At 27.4% G+C, this 23484-nt stretch overlaps 1 protein-coding gene across 4 annotated transcripts in view; it reads left to right on the top strand.

Moving 5' to 3' along the window:
- LOC129981655 (uncharacterized) overlaps positions 1–23484 on the top strand; it is a 90446-nt gene that overhangs the window by 48600 nt on the left and 18362 nt on the right. The window contains exon 1 of one of the 4 annotated variants that reach the window (XM_056092586.1): positions 9857–9878. The exons of 2 other annotated variants lie outside the window; for them this stretch is intronic. The gene's annotated coding sequence lies outside the window, so the exon portion shown is untranslated. Of the gene's footprint in view, positions 1–9856; positions 9879–13040; positions 13243–23484 lie in introns of those variants that run through there. One more of the 4 variants, XM_056092583.1, reaches the window with a different exon arrangement.

Below are 23484 nucleotides of genomic sequence, written 5' to 3'. Positions count from 1 at the left end.
CTTTTTGTTTCAAGCTGTATTGACTTTTCCGAAGAAGGAAAAAAAAAAAAATGTTAAGAAGAATTAAACCTTTTACTTGCTTTATTCTTTTTCTACCGGATGTCTCCATTGAATAAAGGGAGCGGAAAGTTAGAGGTTAAAAGAGGCTTCTTTCTGTGTTTTAAAAGAAAATACTGGAGAGTATCGAGTCGAAACAGTTTCCGCCCTTTATTTGCGTCTCCCCATTCTTTGAGGCAAGAAGGCACGCGACACACCGTTAGCGGTGGTTGAGTTCTCACGCGTGTGAGCGTGATGTGCAGAAAAAACACTTTGCCGTGAGTGCGATGTGTGGAAAAAACTACCCACTTTTGTAAGATGATTATTACATCTGAAATCGCAAAAAATAATCCAACTTATACTAATATTTGATTCTAACTAATCTATTGAGATTTGATTCTAACTAAAATAATCCTCGTACCTGAGACAAAATCTGTTTAAAACTTTGTCACCTTTCTTACCTAATTCTGTTTGTGAAAATATAAATCATTATTGCTACTAAATACCGATATAACTACAGTCCTAATTTAATTAAATTTGACTTCATCTCATACGAGCTCTTTGGTGAATGATTTGGAGCAGAAAGGGATCCAAATCAGGATAATTTGATTTAAATTTTAACTAACTAAATTTGTAACAATAACTAAAAGCAAATAATTAAATAAATGAAAACAAAAAAAAGGTAAACGGACGTGTGAGTTTTGCCCATAAAGGGGTTGATGTTATTAAATGCTTCTAAAGTTGTGCAGTGTTATTCCATTAAATAAAAATATTTCTTAATAAATTTTCGAATCGATTTTGAGCCGAAATGTTTGTTATATGTCATTCAAGAACTGCCGAAAGTATAGTTAAAACCCATTACATTCAAGCTTAGACTGGATATATTTATTTTAGTAGATATTCCTTTATTGATTTTAAACCCATAACTCGAATTAATTAAAAAATATCGCATAAGAATTTCGTTATTTATTAATGTGATTAAATTTTAATTTTTCTTTAATTGAATATACTTTATTTTCGCATACAAGTGGCAACGTTTGTTGTCGCTTTTAATGTTTTATAGCTTGCATTCTTAAATCAAAATAGTTTTTTTATTTTATTTTAAAAATTCTTAATTCCTTGTTTTACGTTTGCAGCTATTGATAGAACTAGTAGTTTTTCTATTTCGTTGTAAATAGATTAAAACCTTATTAATAATTAATTATTTGAAAACAAAAATTATATATCATATTTTAAATTAAATGCCCTCTTCGCTTACTATTTATCCATGGAGGTATATAAGTATTCCTGTGTGTACTTTATTATAGACTTTCTGGGATAATCTGTTAACAGATAATTTGATTTGTAATTAATCTGTAAATATCTGAAAAATTACACTGATTTTAAAATAATTTTTGAAGGATGTATTTAAATAACGGAAGGAGGAGGAAATTTAAAAGCGCACATAAATTGAGGAAAATTTCGATTTAAAATTCCCATAACTATTGAAAATGTCAATTTTAATTGAATATTTAAAAAAAATTATTCAATTTGTAAATTTTATCATGATTTATTGTTCCTGTTTTTCATGTTCTTGTTTCCTGTCTCTCACAGACTTGAATAGAGAATTATTTTCTTTTTAACTATTAGTATCAATCATGGAGATAAATTGACTATACCAAGATTTCGTTTTAAACCAACAGAGTTCCTGTTTATAACATATTTACCCTTGTTTTATGGGAATGGTACGTGATTATTTTTTCAAGATTTTATTGCTTAGATAGAATTATCATAAAAAAAATCTTATTACTTTTAGAGACTATTTTATTGTAAATAGCTAAAGAACGCTATAGGTTATTTATTACAGATAATTTTTTAGCAATCTCACTGAGGTTATTTTGATTATCAAATATATGCTCATTTTGGATTGAGCTTGAATTTGTTAAAATCATGTATACATTGCAATTTCTTCTATTTTAATATGCATTTATATTAACATTTTAAAATAATTATTACTCTTCAGTTACAAATTACTCTAAACAGTGCTCACAAACCTGGTTAAAAAATTAGGTAACACTTTAAAAGCATTCTTTAAGGACGATTTCAATAATATAAACAGCATTTAATATATAAGAAAAGGAAGAATCTATCTATCTATATATCCGCAAGAAAAGATTTTCTCTCCCTCTTTTTTTTTTTTTTTTTTCCATTTCAGGAAATACTATTTATATTCCTTTCGCTACCATTTTAGAAAACACTATTATCAGTTTTCTTAGATGATCTAAACATTACTTTGAAATTTTCGTACGATTTCTTTCTTCTTCTACTTTTAACTATACAAATGTGAATATTTCTGTCTTCTTATATCAATATACTAATTATCCGAGCTGAAATTTATGATTACAGTTACTGGAGAATTATCTTTTATTTCACTTTCAAATTTAAATATTTTTAGCTCTATTCATAAATCCGGTACAAAATTTCATACTGAGTTACTTTTCGTTTCTTATGTACCGTTAGATTTATAACATCAGGTATTCAACAAATCATAGTCAATTTTTAAGCCATATTCCATCACAATACTGAAACGGCACACACCAATCTCACACGCACGCGGGTGGGAAGTACCCGCCCCGCCCTTCAATGTCTGTCTCATTGTCCTGGTACTCCCAGGCGAGAAGGAGCATCCGGAGCAGGCACGCGACCGAAGCATCCATCCCCCGTCCCGCCACCCCCATCTTATTGGATGGAAGCTCAGGATAAATACGCCCTCTGGACCTTCCTATTGGTTCAGAGTGCGGACAATGAATGGTCCCCGGTGTGAGATCTCGGGACTCAATTTAAAGAAATCATTTCTTCAAAGTTCTGCTGTATTTCATGAAGAAAGGTCTGTCGTGGGTGGATTTTATCAAGGTAAGTGAGATGACTGAATACTTATGTTCCGTTCAAATTCGTAAATAATGATTTGTACTTGGAAGTTAGGATGAGACAAATTTCAGATTTTTGTTACAATGCAAGTGTATTTAGAGGTACTCTGGTAGGTTTTTTTTTTAAATTTATTTTCTAATCCATTTTAAGAATTAAAAAAAATTAATAAATTTTAACATCTGTTTTATTAGTTTTGTTATTCGTTGTCCTAATGTTGTCCGTTGTTCGAATTTTCTTCAATAAAATTCACAATGTTTTATGTTTTTTTAATATATATATTAAAATTTTTGTATTAATTAAATTAAGTTGAATGAGATTGTGAAAATCTATACAAAATTAAACTGCAACCACAATATATCTATTTGTTTAGAATTATGTAATCTTTCGGATATATAGATAAATATAAATCAAAAGTAATTCTGACCAATAAAATTAGGTGTGAAAAAAGTACTAGAAAAAGAATGTTTATGTTATGCATGCCCTTTTTATCATAATTAGTTATGATTTTTTACATAACCTAAATAATTATTTCCTTAATTCTAACCCATTTAATAGATTTTGGCAAACTAGAAGTCTAAGCATAGACAACATATAATAATAAAAAGAAAAGCTACCATTTCCTCAATGGAAAAACAGCAAATATAATATTAATTAAAAATGATTTATTAATACGATAGTAGTGATGCAATCAACTGCAATCTGTTTTTATTAAATAATATTCCACTAAAATAAAATATAGAATGCTAATCTATAGTATTTTTAGATCGTATTCAATTTTTATTGTTTTAAAATCATTACAACTAAATGTAAATATTATCACAGTCCTTAAATTATATATTAACCTTTATCCACAATAAATATTATCCTTTCCTTTACAATCATATTTAACTTGAGCTAGGTCTAACGTTTTTTCTGATTTTACATACAACTCAAACTACTTATAATTTTTAAATACTATGTTCACCATCTCTTATCAACGTTCCGAAACTGGAAGTTTACATTTCGATATATTTGTTGGAAGCTTGTGAAGCTAGAAACTGATACATTTTTAAGTTGATTATGGATCATTGTTTTCTTTCTAAAATGGTTCTCGCTGTCTGTAGGCTTAGAATTTGGAAGTTCATTATCATTAACTCTAACTTAAACCAAATCTTTAATCACGCATATTAATCGTTAATAGATTGCTTATTGCCATTTAAATCAATTACAGAGTTTATATCAAACAAGAAAAAATGCAATTTCAGTTATTGTTAGGTGAGCTGGTTTGATCCTACATGAAGGCAGATTTGGAATAATCCTTATGGGTCGATCCATGTCGAGATGAACAGGTCAATGCCTGAGCCAGTACTCTATTCTTCAGATTTCCACACCGCACCAACCAGAGGATTTTGATTTGCAACAACAGATTTTACGTTCACTCTCAAAGCGATTTATATAACATAAATCTTTAAAAATATATAAAGGAATATTCCATAAATCCAAATTTTGAATTCGCCATCCTTGAGGTTCTATCATTAGCTCCAAATTATTATTTTAATAGAAAAAAATCTCTGCTTTATATGAAGTCTTAATCTCTCCTTAATTTAAAAGTCTAGCAAGTGTCTTTTTTTTTTTTTAATCTCGGCTTTGTCTTGAAAATTGTTTATTGCTTTCTTTAATATTTTCAGTTTACTAGCTTTAATGCGAACTATTTAATGTTTTATAAATATTTCTTTGTGAAAACAATAAAAAGTTCGAAACCCCAAATGATCAAAATATTTTATTTTTATCATTCAAAGAAGCTTAGTTTAGTTATGCTCTCATTTAAATAATACGAGACTTATTTTAAGATGGACATAGTAGTTTCAGAGTTGTATTCAGATGATGAGGACGACATCTGGACCGACATCCATCTCCAAAATCATTGCATGAGAGGAATTTCAGTCCTTAATTTCTGATTTATCGGTCACCTGGCGCGTATACACGGTGATTTTAGTGGGATCGAGTTTTCGACCTGCGCCTACTCTCCTTTCCTAACGCCGAAAACTTATCACCGCCTGCCTTTCTCTTTTAGAATAGAAATTTTTTTAAGAAATGCAAAGTTCAGTAACCTACTCTTAGTTAAAAAAATAATTTAATGCTGCACTTTATAATTGTAGACATTGATTCTCAATTTGATCCTACTTCTGTCCTGAAGTATTAAATTGGTTTTAGCCTAAACCGATTGGTTTTATAAGAATTAGAGCAAAGAAGAGAACCCATGTCTAAGTCCAAGGAGCCATGTAGTTTTTGATGCCAACTGGTTTCACTAATTATCTGTTGTGAGATTCTCTTAGGCATTAAATATTTATTATAATATTAATGATTAGAAAATAAAAGGCTTTCATTTTTACGTCTATGTTTAAATAACGAAGCTGTTTTTTATTTAAATAAGATCAATGCATTTACAATGCTTAAAAAACGAATAATTTGCATTTCTAATGACTTAAACGTACAGATCAGTATTCCATATTATTGCCGTCTTTGCTATTTTCTTTTTAAAATGCAGACGACGACGTAATGATTTGTCTCGATTTCAAGGTTACTCACAGCAAATAAAATTTGGTATGAAATTATGAAGAATTGTTTAAATTGCTGTGCTCAATTTCCCTTGCGTCAATGTCTAGCAGTTGTTTTCTGTCCCGTTCCAATGTCGCAACCGATATGAGACAGAAACTATTTAGAAACATTGTTTGCGGGATTTCAAAATTAGAGGCAGGATTTATTCCCAGATAAATATTTAATATATGCTTCCTATAATGCTCGTGTGTGCGAGACAGATTTGATGTGAAATCGTGTATAAATATGTAAGATGAAAGTTTTTGAGCAATATTTAAAATGTCTTCCTTTCTTCTTTGCGAGCATCAAATATTTTCATGCCTTTATTAATTAATTAGTTTGGTTTCTGTACTTACTTCGTTAAATTATCTAGCTACAAAATGTACTAAATTTCGAATCTGAAAGCTGCCGTTAGTTGTTGGTAGAAATTCATTTGTGAGACAATATTCGGGAGGATATCTCAGATTTCTTTTGTAAAGATCGAAGCAACTCTAAATGCTCCAATATGATGTATCATTGAATTAGGAGAAAGAAAAAATTCACATGCGAGGGTTTGATTTGATTTTATGTTCAAACAGCTTTCTAAAAGATTTTTTTAATGTATCTAACATAAAATAGTAAATTTGAAACTATAAAATCCAATTATTAAAGGCGGCAACAAGTAGAAAAGTAGAAAATTATTATACCTTTCAGAAAAGAATATATATATATATATAATATTAGCAAATGCGTGGTCAGAAAGAAAAAAGTTTTGAAGATTTTAAACTTTGATTCATTTCACTATGGCAGGTATATTATGTACAAAGAAGAAGCGACGATATACACCAGTCTACATCGCGACACAAGAGCAGAAGAGCAAAAGAGAACGAAATTTCCCCTTCAATGGTTTTTACAATGAGATTTTGGTAGGGATTTTTTTTTACACGTGTCGATTTAGGATACGGAAATTTAGGTATTTTTAAAAGAATGTTGCAAACATTAAGGATTTTTATCCCATCGCTCAGAGCTGCTGAATTTACACGTTCTAGAGAGCATGTTAAAAGTAATTAAATAAAAAATGGAATTAGATTAGGAAATAAGAGAACATTTTAGAATGAAATTAACATGGGTTAAATTAAGACAAAAATTAGAAAATTAAGTTAGTATATCATATATAATGATAAACAATAGTAAAGAAAGTTGGTACTTGTGAATAATTGCTTGACATTGGCGAACAATAGTTTAAAAAAATCGATGTTAGTATGAATCTAGCGTTTTTACTAAATCTAGCTTCCGATCTTTGGCGATTAAACCTCTAGCATGCGGTTAATATATAAGTACCATAAGATTGAATGTGAATTTTGGATGCCTATTTCGGGTCGATTTAAATCAAAATTTGGCATAAAACTACAATTGTAGCCATAAGAATACATAACGAAATTTTATCTATCCAGATACTTGCTTTTCTTTATTATCACATTTATATGAAAAATACAGACAGTTAAACAGTCAGCCCTTTGGCAAATTTCTTTCCACATTTGATATGGATCTATATTTTAAATACTTAACTTTTGTACCAAATTTTGTCCCTAATAATTGAGTTCACTTTTACTCGAACAACTGGACTTGCTCTGAAGGATTTCGAACAAAATTTAAATGTGGTGTTAAATTCACTTACTAAATTTTATTTTTCTATCTCATAGCGTTTCTGAATCGCGTATATAAAATATAAATTATAGAAATTCAAATGCTTTAACTTATCTTACTTTATATATTTTTTTTAAAAATCTTACTTTTAATTACATTAATGAAAAAATTGCATACAGAAAAGAAAATGTTTTTAATATCATTGCAGCGCATTTATTAAAGCAATGAAAAGTGTAGTTGTAAAATATGCTTTAAGTTATTTTGAAGAAATTTTAAATTTAGAAAAGAAGATTTTAAGGAAGTTAAATTTATTTTGACTGAAAGGCTAATTTTTTAAATTTCAAAGCGTTTAAGAATGGTTTTTGTGCTATAATATAGTCTAAAGTTTTGAAGGACACTGTTAAAATTTCGATTAGTTTTTAATAAACCTCTTGCATTTCGATTTAATATTGAAATATTTTGCAATAATGCTTAATTTAATTTGAGTTAGCCACTGCACGATAAAGTGTTAGGGATAAAACCACGATTTTAAAAAAAAATTGTTCGATATTGAAGAGTTAGGGGGAAAACAACGATTTAAAAAATGTTCGATATTGTGCATTTAGTGTAAGTTTAAATATGGAATTTCTTTTAATTTCATGACGAATATAGCTCATCACTACGTAACTGTTCATTAAAATCTTATGACGATTTTAACTTGTCATTGCAGTGAAAGGGCTTAAATATCTGATTAAAATTTTAGAAACCCTTAGTAAAAAACCTACTACCCAAGAAATAAGTACCTGACAAATTCGATAGCTATAATTTCAACAATCTGCCTTCCACATTTTTTAATCATGTATATTTACAGATAATATGCCAGCTTATAAATTTTATAATGGATTTTTAGCTTTGACTCCTTTTGTCATATATACATGAGAAAAGCACAGAAATATGTTTGTATTTTTCTATTCAAGCACTTATCCTCAATTAATATACGCATACTTTTAAAAAACTGCAAAGTTAAAGTAGTCTAATTTCGAGAATTTTTAGGTAAATACTCACTCAGTTTAGAAACAAAGTTTGCTTCACTCACAAGGTGTGAAAATGTCTTTTAGCTTTAGAAATTGAAAGCAACTAGATATTTTTTTAGAAATGAAAAAGCCCATCTAACTCTGAACTATTCATCCAAAATTATATAAGTACTTTGAATTCTTTCAATTTTATCGTTACGATAACATTTTTGTAGAACTTTAAATGCAAATAATACATGAATAAATTTAAAAGTAAACAAGTTCACAAAAATATTACATTTGAAATAGCTGAGAGAAAAATCTAAGTGTTCGGTAAATCATCATATTTTGTATCAAAGAGCATTCGCAAATTATAATACGTAAATTAAAGGAATAAATTAAAATTTTTAACCTTTACTGTTTAAGGCTAAAGTAGAGAAATATCAGATTAATTGAATGAATTCTATAGAATTACACAAGGCATCTAAAATATTTATTTTTTCGGATTTCCACATTTAGATTAATAAACATATAAATCATTTTAACTGCAATGAAGTAATCTAAGGCATTTTTTTCAGGCCAGGACAAAGTATACTAAATTAGGTTCTGATTAATTTTGCACATCTAAATCGTTTTAATTCAAAAAATTTTGTAGCAAAAAAAATTGAAGGAATCATGGACAAATGACATCAAGTCCGATTTCAGACTTTTACTCAAGACATTCTTTTTATTTGTGTCTTTATTAATTTTTTTGCATTTTAAATATTTTAAATGTTAATATTATGTTAATGTTTATGCAACGGAGATACTAAATTAAATGTATTAATGAAGTCTTTAATCTTTTTTTATGCTGGATCTTTATTAAATTGACAGTTTTGAAACTCGCATCAAAGCAAAATTTCATTTCAAATTCAAGATCCGAAACATGTTTCTGATACCATCTAATGGCTAACTCCCAAATCAGGCACGTCAGAAAAATATTTTTATAATAACTGATTCTAGAATCTAAAGAACATTGCATTCAAGAGAACTTTCCATTTTACCAATTAAGTACTTTCTAAAAATACGATTGAATTAATTAACATCCGCCCATGTTTTTCTCCTGATCTCACAAACGTGATCTTGAAATATATTAGTTCGACCTAGCCAATGATAGTGGGGTAACACGTAAGATTTGACCGTGAAACTCTGTAGGTGGTTACTCCATAAAACAACTTGGAGAAAACTTTCGAAGGATAACGAACCCAAAACAGGTGGTCATTAATACCAAATTAAAACAGACGAAAGCGAAAGTAATGTCATAACATTTGTGAGCACACTGAGCATTCTTCGGTAATTAGATAAGTTACCAAAATTAAATCATATGATTATCTAATAAGAAACAACCGCTGCAAGTAATTTTGGTACGTTACCTCGCTAATTGGAAAGATGCGAATTAATGCATTAATAAGAAGAAGAATTCGGCACTAACACGTGTTTCTCTGGCAACATCACAAACAAGTTTTGTAATGACCTCAGGTAAGCATTATGGAAGAAATTGCAGCCTGATTGCGCAATAAATCATCTCAGAATTCATCATTTGCATTCAGATTGGAGACAGTGAGAAAAATTTGTAAGCATATTTTCTATGTATTTATTCAGTTGATAATAAAGCAGCTGGCAAACAAGCTGTAATGAGTATGACGATATCGATATTTTTCAAAAAGAAGAGTTAGATTTCTAAAAAAGACCCTCCAGATAGTAAGTTTTCCGACGATTTCTGCAAAATTTATTCTATATTATATTTTCAGAATGTGGAATTTTTTATGTGTCTGGAATTGCTTTTTTCTTCTTCTCAAATAAAATTGATGATTTATTGGTCTGGAAGCATGCATTTAATAATCAATATAAAACCGCTAAACAATTTTCTGCATGTTTTAGTGTCGATTTACGGAAGTTTGGTTTGAATTTTCTAAATTTACTTTTTTTTCCCTTATCAAATAAGCATCGTCACTTTTTCAGGTTTATTAAAAAAAAAAAAAAAAGATCAATTAGATTTGGAATACAAAACAATCTTCAAATGTTTCCAATTCAAAAATTTGCTTGATTTGATAGTTTATAAATTTTTCTTGTCTTGCGTTTTATGAATCATTTTTAAGACTTCATTCAAAGCAAATAGGGCTGTAATTCAAAGAAACACTGCTTTTTTGTGTGCTATATTGTTTTCATAATGTTATCCCTGAATTAAACTTTCAAAGTTTAAGATTCCTTTAATGATTATAACATTTCATATATAAACTATCCCTTTAAAAGATCATTTTTTTCTAGTCATTGTATATTAAACTGTTACGATTGAAATTAGCTTAAGAAAAATGATTCATTTAGTTTATTAGATAAAATTAATTAATTAATTAATTGTGTTAATTAATAATTACGTAACAAATCAAGACACAACATTTTGTGTGAGATAAGGAACAGAAACATCTAAATTTCTGTTTTATTGAAAATTTTGTCAGAACTTATGCCAACCAACATAATTTTATGCAAAGATTGATGAATTTGGTGGGAAGCGTACTTCCAATGGCCCTAGAAAGGGTTTAGGTTATTGATGATTTTATGCTACTTTTAAGCTAAATTATAGTTCTAGTTATGAAATTCATCCTTGGAGAATTTTTTAGCGATTTTAATCTCATACGTCATTGCATTAGAGAATTTTCCTGCTTGATTTTATTTTTCGAAAGCAACCATTGAATAATTATTGAATAATCATGTACTATGTTTTACACAGGAAGTGCAACTCAACAGTTTGAGATCAACAAGTATTTTTTCAGTATGAAGAAACAGCATGCTATCCCAATTCAGCACACACACACACACACACACACAAAAAAAAAACAAAAAAAAAACATACTGTAAGGTATTAAATGACATGCGCAGTTACTTTTATCATGTGATTGTGATGTCATGTGAGTTGGCTCTATGACGATCTAATGTGCTAATATACGCAGAAGAAAGAGGAAAACGTGATGTAAATGACCTCTTGAAAAAATGTTTTCGCTAACTTAATCTCCGGTGCAACTTGAAATTCCTACACCCCGCTGTCAGGGCAAAAAACACATTTTAATGGCCCATTGGGAGCTAGTTATTATTAAAAATTCATACGATGAATGAATAGAAGCTCATTAGCGATTCACTAGAAATAAAATTATAAGATTAACCTGCGCGCACACACGCGTATATATATATATATATTTCGTTGCCGAATAAAAGAAACTTTTGAAAGTTTAAAACTTCGATTTATTTCATCACGGGAGGCATATTTTATGTAAAAATACGTGGTAAGAAATACATCAATCTCCATCGCGATACAAGAGCAGAAGAGACAGAAATTTTTCCTTTCGATCATTTTACTATGGGACTTTGAAAGGGATTTCTTTGACTCTTGTCGAATTAGGCAAGGGAATTTTAGGTATTTTAAAAGAATGTTGTAGGCATTAAGGATTTTTATCCCTTTGCTCAAAGCTTAAGAACCTGCTGAATTCAGCAGTTTTACAGAGAACTGGCAGAATTAATTAAATAAAAAAGTGGGATTTGAATCAGGAAATAAGAGAGTATTTTAGAATGAAGCTTATATAGGTTAAAATAAGATGAAAATTAGGAAATTAATTAAGACCTAAATTGGATTAAGAGATATCATTAGATGTATATATATATGTGCATATAAATTCCTCAGTTCGTTTATGTTCTGTTTTTTTAAAGATCTATTAATATTACTTTAAATTTATCTACATTATACAGATTTAACTTAAAACTTACTTCAAGCATGGCAAAATGTTTTGAAGCTTATTCGCATCTAACACTACGAAAAAATGAGAGCTGAACCATACTTCACATGCTGGAGTGGGGAAAAGGTATGGATATATCCTATAGAATTTTAAAATATGTTTAAAAATACTTTGTTCTTATAAATCAAGTAACATTGTTAACAATTTAAAACTATTTTTAGAATATTTCTATGAAAAACTTTTAATTCTTCCCAGTACTTTCCAGAAAGTTTTAAGCATATCGCCTCATAGTCTCCTTAACATAACATTATTAAAAGTGTAAGCATAAATTCACACACTAAAAAGTTATTTAAAAAATGAAGTCTTAAAATGGCATTCTTAACCTCTAAAACTATTTATTTGCAGTCCAAAAATGAAATTTTAATGCAAATGAAATTTAAATTAGCTCATCATCACTACATCTCATTATTATAAGAGAAACTACATCAATCTGAGTCGACACGTGCAACTCATATTTTTTTTTTTTTATCCAATGCGTCACTGTCATTCTGAAATCTTCAACAATTCAAAGAAAAGGAAAACAAGATTCTTATCATTACTGTTTACTTTTTCTTCTTTTTGTTCCAATCTTTTCTAATTTTAACCTCCGTCAAAATTTATTCATGAGAGCACGTGCAAACGGCCGAATCATTAAAATTAGGCCTTAGGAACTCTCACTCTGAATAACAATGAGTGAATCACTTTTCCCTTTTTGACTCTTTTCTACTCATTCTTCCTCGGAGCTTTCTCCTATTACAGAAAAGTGAGCAACGCGCTCAACATTTGCACGAATTTTTTTTTTGTGTACAACGTGATGTTCTTTGTCTATATTTTCGCCCGACTTAAATAAACAAGCCAAAAAAACATTCTAAACCGGTTTTTCCTAAGGTTTCAAGGCCGTCGTCGCTTTGATTTTGTTGGTATTTTTATTATTTGAAATATTTTTTGCTGCAGACAATTGTTACGGAATTGAATAATGTTTGCTTTTTTTTTTCTTTCGTTCTCTTCTCCCTTCGCTCATTTTACCACTCGTGTGTTCCTTTTCTGCAACCCGCTTTTTCGCCTCTGCTGGTGGCAGCAAAGGGAGGAAGGGCCTCTTGGTTGCGCATGCGCATCAACCGCACCCACCTTCTCAGCTCGCGGTTACGCAGATGAGATCAAGAATTCCAAGCACAGTTGTCATTATCATTGCGCCTGTGCGATCAGCGTTTTTGTTATCATGATTCTTCTAAGGTGTGAGATTAAAATATTATTGCCATGTGCTCGGACGGAACGCTGACAGAATTGGCAAGCTCTATAAGGTAAACTAACTTCCTTTATTTATGTTCGTTTAGTGATACTTTTCATCATTTTGTATATAATTTATAAAAGAAAAATGATTTTCTGACAGAAAAAAAATATTCCTCCTCTTGTTCCTTTCCTTTCTTTGTTATTTAGTAAAAAGAGATTTTAGTTTAAAAGTAACACTTTAATAAAACGAAAAATTATTTATCATTTTATTACGAGTTTGCTGGTGAATTATTGTTTTGAAAGGAATGGTGTGAATTATTAAACAATAATTCACCAAAAAACTATTGTTCCTTTTCTTATCTTGTTATTTAGTAAAACGAATTTGAAAGTAACTCTGAAATAAAACAAATTATTTATCTTTTTATCATGAGTTTGTTGGTGAATTACCGTTTAGAAAAAAAAAAAAAAAAAAAAAGTAAATATTGTGTAATTTAAAAGACTGAAAGATCGAATTCGAACAATACAATAAATATTTTTTTAATATTCTGTATGATTTCTGAAACGTGAATAATGCAATTTTACTTAATATGTTTAAAACAGACTGTCATTACTTGTTGCTTGGTTTTTTTTTTTTTTTTTTTTTTTGTGTGTGTGTGTGTGTGTGTGTGTTTCATTCAAGATCTTTATCTTTGGGTCTATAGCATGTTTGAGAACATAAGCCTATTTAAAATTGCACTGAATCTTGACAATACGGATTAATTAATTAGCAAATATTAATAAAATGGATAGTTGTATTTTAAATTATTTTACCTTTTCTATTGTTTCAATATAATTGTATTTGTCTTTTTACATTTCTTTATTGAAATTACGGATTATTTATTAAAAAAATTAAAATATTTTTATTCCAAGTCAATTTTTAACAACTTCACCATTCTTGGCTTATGATTTATGAGATATGAATAATTCCGGGGGCATTTTTATCTCAAATATTTTTCTTTTATTATAATTTTTAAAATTTCTTATGCAATTTTCCTACTTTTAATTTTCCCACTTACCTGTCTGTCTGATTGACATGCTAGAGTAAAATCGTCCGATTCTTCATCTGCGCAATTTTTTAATATTTTAAAAACTTTTTTATGGAAAATGTAATGAAGATTTGAAATTTATACAATCTAAAATTTCATTTCATTAAGTATAAAGAAATCAATTATGTCTTTAGAAATAATATGTTCCGTTGGGATTATTAATTTATGATTTCACTACAAATTATGAATGCATTAACTTCTGATAATTTTCTCTATTTTATAATTTTCTGAAAAAGAAAAGAAAAAAGAAACGTATAAATTATTTTTAAGCTAAATGTTTTAATCGAGTTCTTATATACGATCCATCCTATTTTATCAGACTGATCCGGTTCTCCAAATTGGCGTTGTAATTGTAAAAAGAATATGTTTTCATTTTGGAAATTCCAAAATTTATCAAATGATCCTAAACAAATACTGTTGTGAATTAATTTTCCATTTTTGCTCAAATTGCATGATTCCATTGGTACCAGCGAATTAATATTTAAATTAAAATACTTCAACTTTTTTTTTATCTACGACAATATAAATACTGGACTCTTACTTCATAGTATTAGTATTTGTATTTATATTGTTTATCTTTCACATATATATTATAGGATTTTATTTATATTAAAATTGTTATCAAACATATATAGATACAGAACAGCAATATGAAAAATCTGGTTATAATTTTTAAATGTGGACGCAATTTACAATATCCACTAGACTCCTTCCTTTTTCATTTTTCATTTTCTTTCTCATTTTTAATTTCATATCTGTAGAAATCTGTATCATCATAGTCGTTCATTCAATTGAATATAAACAATTGTATTAATTAAAATAATTAATTACAGCAACTTCGTTGTTTAGTGATCAACATAAAAAATGTGAAGTGTTTTTAAGTTGTATTTATGTAAATATTTTCATTTTTTGTTTATTTATATAATTGGAAACATTGTGGAAAATTTATATTTTGGTTTTGTCCTTATTAGAATTAAATAATAAACAACTGTATCATTGAAATTTAAAATAATTTTTCTCAAACTTTTTCGACCGAAATAACTTTTTGGAAATAACACACTATTGGAAATTTTGTTATTCGTTAATTTGGTAAATTTAGGTTTAATTTTTTTAAGTTCTGTGCAATAAAAGTTTTGCTAAGATTTAATTGCGTTGTTAATAGTGATAAAAAAAAAACAGTGATTTTTCCATGGTATTACAAATTTACTAACTAATTCGTGTTAAATTATCGGTATTTTTATATCTTTCATATTTTGCTTGCTATGATAATTTGTACTAAATTTTTAATATATTTATTATCAAATGAATTCCGAAAGTTTATTTTTAATTTAAAAAATAATATTTTCTAAATTACATATACGAATATATTCTTATTTATATATACGAAATTTTTAATATATTTATTATCAACTGAATTCTGAAAGCTGATTTTTAATTTAAAAAATGAATATATTCTTTTGCGAAAAGTATTTACTAGAACTGAATAACTTTTCGTCGCCTAATAATTATAATCTGCTGAAAAAAATTTATTACTTTCTGCTGACGTTCTTTGAGACTAATTAATATAATTAATTATAAATCTCTTTCCTTTTATTCTAATCTCTGTAACATTAAAGATTATCATCTGACTAGGGATTTAGTTGCGAATGATAGCCATTATTAAATTCTATTTTTAGATTATAAAATTTATATATTCAGCAAAGTTATTTTATTTCATCCTTCAGTTTAAAAATAAATCATTTTCAATTAGATATTCTTAGAAGAACGTAAATTTGTAATTTGCTTTCTAGACATGCAGAAAATTTTAGTTTCCAATTCTTTCGATCAGAATTTCTATCACGTACGAAGGCAAATTTTACTTGTTTCTTGACAGTAATGCATAACTTTTTTTTATCTTAATCTTGTAATGGATGTTAGAATTGTTGTGTTAAAAGGGAAGCAATTTTGATACGCATCATATTTTTTTCCGTTTAGAACTGTTTCATTTGCATAGTGCGCTATCCTTTTTAACAACTCTTTTTCGTGCTGAACATTTAATCTACAGTGATGTTTCAAGAGGAAGCCATACATCATACTTGCCTTCAAAATAAAATAGTTCTTATTTTATTTTGTATCGTTCTCAAATATTATGTTTATCGTACCAAAAGTATTCTTATTAACGTGCTTTTTTTTTTTTTTTCTTTTTTTGTCTATCAGTGACTTAATGAATCGAAATGCTTTTTTTATTTATTTAAATTTGTCAAAATCTTTATAAATAAGATATGCACAATATATAAAATGTTTAGTATTGAATTCAATTTTTAATTAAAATAAACTTTTTAAATATTAATTTAATCTTAAAATATTATTTTTTTAAAAAATATTAATGTTTAATTAAAATTAATTATTTTAAAATGTTTAATCGTTTAATTAAAAATCTAGTAATTAAAATGTTTTATATTTATATTTTATTCTATAGTCGAATTAATTAAATATTTTATAGTCAAATTAATTAAAAGTAAATGAATAAAAAGGTAATAAAAGAATTGTTACTTAAATCGAAATCACCATTTTTTGTGAAGTTAAATTGAAGATTTTCATTAAAAAAATTAATTGCACGACATAATTCATTAGTAAATATATTTTTATGAATATTATTTAATAAATGATTTTCGTTTTGTATTCAATATATATTAATGAAATAGATATGGAAGAGAAAGGATTTTTTTTTTTATAGTGCTAATGAATTTTGACATCATCAGTTCTTGCGTCGATTTTATTTTTTCGAAAAATAAGCATATTATATGAGTTAAAATTTATAAAATGATTGAAATATTTTAAGATAATGATGATTTACATCGTCAGAATAATATCTATACTATTTATTTTGTCTTGATGTCATTCTATAAATTAATTTAGAAAAATTGTTGCATTGTCATAGTAATAATTTTTTGTAAAATTCTTAGTCTTTTTATTCAAATTTATGATTAAAATGAAGGATGTTATTACTTTACAAAACCTTTTTATGGCTTATTCTATCTTTAATATCCTTTTTTTTAATTATAATTATCGTACTAAAAACATTCTAGTTCTTATTCGAAAATAATTTATTGTATTATTTCACTTTTTAAATAAAAAGTTGAAAATAAATACAATAAAATACCGATATTACTTAATTGTAATATAATAATTATATAATATGTATAAGTGACTCATATTATTGGCAACTCTTTCTTTCTCTTCTCAGTTTTTTTTTTTTTTTTTTCCATTGACTTGAATCATGAATAAATGTGATAAAATAATCTGTGTCATAAAATTTTGAGTTAAAAAATATTCACAAATAATTTTTGAGAATCAGTCGCTATTCTGATAAATAGTTGTTTCAAATTATAATTAGAACAGCTTCTAACAATAATGATGTCTGAAGGTTTCGAACCTGCTAGTTTAAGCACGATGCTTAAAACCAGTGCATCATTATGTTGTAATAGTTTTTAAGAGATGTTTTGTTTCAGCACATGCTCAAATTTCCGTTCATCTCCTTTAATTTCAAGAATTAATGTAAATCACACATCCTAATGAATAGAAAATTATGTCAGTTTATCAATATGATTATGATGGGTATCTATTAATTTTTTGAAATTTCTTTATTTTTTTTCAAATTAAAACTGTCTAACATTAAAACTTAAGATAGCATTTGCTGTTTATTCGGATGTATTCGCATTTCGACTGGGCAGCAAGTAAAATTAACATTTTATGCCTTTGAAATCGGATATGAAACCTAATAAGGTATAAAACTTTCTTCGGCTTCGTTTATTTTTGTCTCCAATCCTTATCAGTACACATATGCAGTCCGATAACGTAAAACCCCCGGATGGCCTCACCGTTGAAAAACGACCCCACGTGAGGGAATCTAAACGTTTCAATCGAACTCTTCTAAAGAATTTTTTATTTCAGTCTTTTGTTCTCTCTAAAGTATTTATTCTTTCAGTGGGAAATATGAAAATAAATGGTAACTCCTAAATTTTTTGTTCAAAAAAAATTAATCTTAAATATTTTATAGTTATATTCAGAACAAATATTTGGATGATATCGACCCCCCCCCTCCTCTTCGTTTCTACTTTCTTCTTTAAATCCATGTAAATGCAAATAAGAATACATATATATTTAGTTTATAACAAATATATATTCGTGCATGTTTAGTTTTTAACAAATACATATTCGTACATATTTAGTTTTTAAAAAATCATTTTTGCGCGATATTTTATCAAAATATTTTTATGCAGACATTTACCGAAACTGATCGTGTTTATATTAATTTATACTTTTTTTCGAATTTTTAATTAGTCAATTTGGCTAAATCAATTGGTAATACTGTTTGATGAAATGATGTAGCATCTGATATGCACTTTGTGAATTTCATTAGTTTCTTTATTGGTATCAAAATTATTCTGAGAAAATGCATTTATAAAAAGTGAATATGTAAGAATTGACTTTTAAAATTTTTATAACTTTAATGAGGATAGAGGGAGAATGTAATACTCATTCTAATTCTCTTCTCGTATTCTCATCAGGTATTCTGATTTTCTATTCTGGTATTTTGCTGTTCTGGTATTCTTTTGGTATTCTAACTTCCTATTTAAATATTTGTTTATGGGAAAATACTTGTGAAACATCCAAATAATTTTTGGTATGATAGTATGCAGAAATTGCATGATAATATGTTTATAAATAAAATAATCTGTAAATTCTACTAGTGCAAGGTTGGTGAATATTTTATCGATAAAAAAGGCCTAGTTATTTTATGACTTAAACCAATTAATAGTCTGGAGCTGTTTGATAAGATATTCCGGCATATCCACAGTAAATGCACTGAAAATCAGTGTGACGGATACTAATACAAAGCATAGTAGTCATCATTCTTGACATGCACGTATAGCACCATACAACAGATTAAGACATTTCTATAGCCTGTAAGTGTAGTTATTTTCTTTAAAAAAAGTAATAATTGTCGTCAGCCCAATATTTTCCTGAATTAAAAGCTTTTGGACTATTTAGAATCAAAAGTCAGTTTTTGCTTCTTAACAGTGTTGTTTTTGCTAGTTAACTCACTTCATGTAATAAGTATTGGATGCGCCGCAACAACTTAATGTTTGAATTCATTGCACTTCAGGCTTAGGAAAATAAACATATGACTGAAAGAAAATCCAAGTAACTTTTAGATCTTAATGTTTATCACATGACTGTGACGTCGCTTGCTTAAAATTTGCTAATTAGTTGAATGCATGCTGTGCGGTGATTTTTGCATTATTACAGCACGTACAGATTTGAGTCACTTTATCTAGACTTACTCAGAACCCCATTATTAAATAGGCCCTGCGGAAGCCCAAAATCCAAGAGATTTTTTCACAAATTTTGAAAGTTATTTAATTTTCTACTTTCATTAAATTATAAAAGCCAAGCGATCGAACTTATCCAAATTAAAATCAAATATTATTTAAATTAATTGTGAAACATTATTATAGTAACATTCCTAATTAATTACTATCTTCAAGTTTTACATTGTGCTATTTTATATTTCTTAAAAACTGTGGAGCCTTATCATTAAAAAAAATGTCTGATACTATAATTAAATATTATTTAGATTGTATTAAGGAAAGTTTTATCATTTTTTTACCATTTTATTTAATTACTTTTTATATTTCAGTTACGATTTTTTTTAATATACGATACTGAATATTTTAGAAAACGAATGCAATTATTATTTAATATTTCAGTTTGTAAAAATTTGCTCTCAAAACTTTTTATATAAAGATTAAATTAAAATCAATAAAGAAAATATTTGACTTTGAAATTTAGAGGTGAAAGGCGCAGGGCCCTGCAATATTACTCAAAGCAGTGAAAGTGTAATTCAAATTATTTATGTTAATATATTTAATTTAAAATAAATTTATTTACAAATAGGTAAATTCACACTTTAAAATTAATATAATTTTAGATGAGAGACAGATGTCACATTTTAACTATATTTATTGAAAATTTATATAAACGGGAAAAACTATTGTTCATTCTTTTTTTCATTGTATTCATTGTAATTGATAACACTTTATAACATTGCTTTCATTGTCATGTTGGGAAGTTTTTTTGTTCTTGGAGATTTCCTTTCATTAAAAATTATTTAAAAGAATAGTTTTTAAAGGTTACTAGAAAATTGAAGGATGTTTTTCTCTTTAAGGAAAGTAGAAGTGGATGTAACAAAAGAAGCAGATAAGATAGAAATATCTGAATTTTAAAAATGACCTCCTGCGTCTTCAAATAGATTTTACGCAGATGGCCTTCGTTATTAAACTAACGTCCAGACTGGTTAATACTCGTCATTTTAAATCACATGCTGCGCACATGACTAATTTTCTGATATTGACATGTCAATTGTTATCTATTTTTATTTTAAATAAAGCCTCGAAACAATAGGTTTTAGTATTCAGTTTTAAAATTATTGTGTAGCGTCGATGTTGTTCGTAATTCCTTTAATCCAGACTCAATGTATAAGGTAAAATTGTTAACCTAATAAAAGCAGAGATAATTTGAATTAGAAGTAGAGGTAATCACCCCCTCCCCCATTCTTTTTGTATGACGATTTAATATTTAAACTGGTTGGTGTTTATGTTTAGTGTTAAAAATTTGGAGAATTTTGTGAACACATATTTGTCTGAAACATTCAGTATTGCTTTTAATATGATAATATTTGAACTCGGAAAATAACATGCAATTAGAAAAATTGCCTCATGCATAAATATGCTTTTAGTGGCATTATATTGCCATTGGACTTAACTATTAGTTAGGTTCATGCCTACAATTCAAGGCTCCTTAAATAACACTTCATTGCCTTTGATGCTTAAAAGTACCATAAACAAATTATGCACAAGAGATTGAATTGAAATTACGCACATTGAATATTCGCAGAGAACCAGCTGGTTGCCAAAGATGGCTAGTAATAGAGGACAGCTGAAGAATGGACAGCTGTCTGGGGCCACTGAGTTGAGAAGGGGCTGCAGGCAGGTTTTTCTAAAAAAAGTTATTGATTATTTTGTCAGACAAATAAATTTAAAAATTACAAATTCTTTGAAATTTTAAATATTAGGACTCCAATACGTAAACAGAATGACTTATTAAAATCATTAATTAAATAATAAATAATTAATTATAATATATTGGAACATTAATCATATCTTTGTTACATTCCATTTCCACAAAATAATTTTTTACGTTATATTCGTCTGAAGTTTATTATTTTTTATCATCTAATAAATGTTTTTCAAAAAAAAAAAAATCACTGACTAATAATTTAATTTTTCGAGAATGTTCTTAATTTTAGAAAACTTTCCATGATATACATATTAAAAAAATACATACAAATATATTTCCCTTAATTACTAAAGTAAACATTAATCTAAATTAAATCATTAACATGTTAAGTTAAAATTGCGTCCAAGTATGAAACTACACTAAATTGAACAGAAATTAAAATAAGGGTATCACAATGTATAATGTGTAAAACCACAAAATGCCCGAATCCGCCATTGGCTAGTATGTAACGTATGTTACACTCAAGAACATAAAACAAAATGTCTGTAAGTACAAATGCACTTGATTAAACAGTACATTAACCTTTTTATTACTTTTTAAAAAAATGGATTGGAATTAATACAAAAATATTTGAACAAGCGATATTAAAAAGATTTATAAACACTGAAATCTGATTGTTTGTTTTACGAAAGAATGATCATCCGAGTTTCTAGTGTGTTGTTAAATATATCTTAGAAACAAAACATGGCTGTCACAATATAACTTAAATCGAAAAGCTGTTCATTTATTTGCTTTGTGTTTGTTCGCAGCTGTGTTAGCAGTCATTGTAAAAAGTATTGTTAAATTAAATGATTTTCCTTTGTTGTCTATCTAAATTGATTTTTCTTACAATTTTTTTTTTCCTCGCTTAGTTTTCTAGAGATTTAGTAAATAATTTTGAAACTATTTAATCGAATTTTTAGTAAAATAATAAGATTTTTTAGAATAATTAATTTCTAAAAATGACATCTAAACAATTACTACGCAGCGTCAAATTTAATCTAAGACATGTGATATCTTTGTTTTAGACCCTTTGTCACGATTTTTAGTAGAATGTCTCAAATTTGTTTACTTTTAAATAAATAGTTTGTTCGAAAAATCTCAAAAATACTTAATTTGGCGTAATTTTTTTAATTTGCTTCTGTTCATAGAATATGTTTCCTCGTTTTGATAAATAACCCTGGTTTCATATCGAAATTCCCTAACTAAATATGTATTCTTTTTACTGACTTTGAAAATAGTAGTTCCGGTTTTCAATTTGATTCTCTCATAATTTCTAGAACTTTCTGTGTTTAATTGTATGTAATTGGCCACTTAAATGAAATCAAATGGTCACTTGCACTTAATTTTGATTAATTAATTTGATTTGCACTTAATTAAGCATGCACTTAAATTTGAAATAATGTTTATCTACTACAACATTTTGAAAAATCGGTTTCGATATCATTTATTTGTTTGCAAAATCAACTAAATTTAATAATTGTCATTCCAATGAATGTTAATAGTTTATATATATATTCTTAATAATTCCATGTATATATATTTTTTAATTATCTAAATCATAGGTAAATATTTAAGATTTAGGGCTAATAATTATGTATTTTAAATGGCTCTTATGAATTGATATTTTTTATATTCTAAATCATAAAATTTTATGATGTTATAGAATTGGATCTTTTAAGTACAGAATCTTTTGAATTATCTTTTATTCAGTTTATTAAACAGGATTTTTAATTCTGTAATAAACGACCCTTGGCTATAACGGTCTTGTAAGTAGGTTCATACAAAATATTAGATTTGTGAAGATTTTCGCATTGTCTTTTACTTCACAGATTTTGAAAGATTTCAATAAAATTTATTACTTAGCAATTTAAAATTATAATTATTTTTGCTTATTTCTAGCCACTTTTGTCGGCCAGCTGATTTGCGGGAAATAAGGGTTGTATTATCTCTTATGAATAATTTATTCTTCATAAGAATATTTTTAAGTAACAAATTGTGGCAAAAATTAAAGCCATGTTAATTTAGTAGCCTTGCACTTGTTTTGTTCATTATGTTTATGAACCATTGTAATATATTGTGTTTGTTTAATAACCTTATACCTGTTCCGTTCATTATATATACGAA

The sequence above is a fragment of the Argiope bruennichi genome, chromosome 8 (assembly GCF_947563725.1).
Source record: "Argiope bruennichi chromosome 8, qqArgBrue1.1, whole genome shotgun sequence".
NCBI classification, from domain to species: Eukaryota; Metazoa; Arthropoda; class Arachnida; order Araneae; family Araneidae; genus Argiope; species Argiope bruennichi.
Note: the sequence above shows the minus strand (reverse complement) of the source record. Positions and strands in the feature narration are given on the sequence as shown.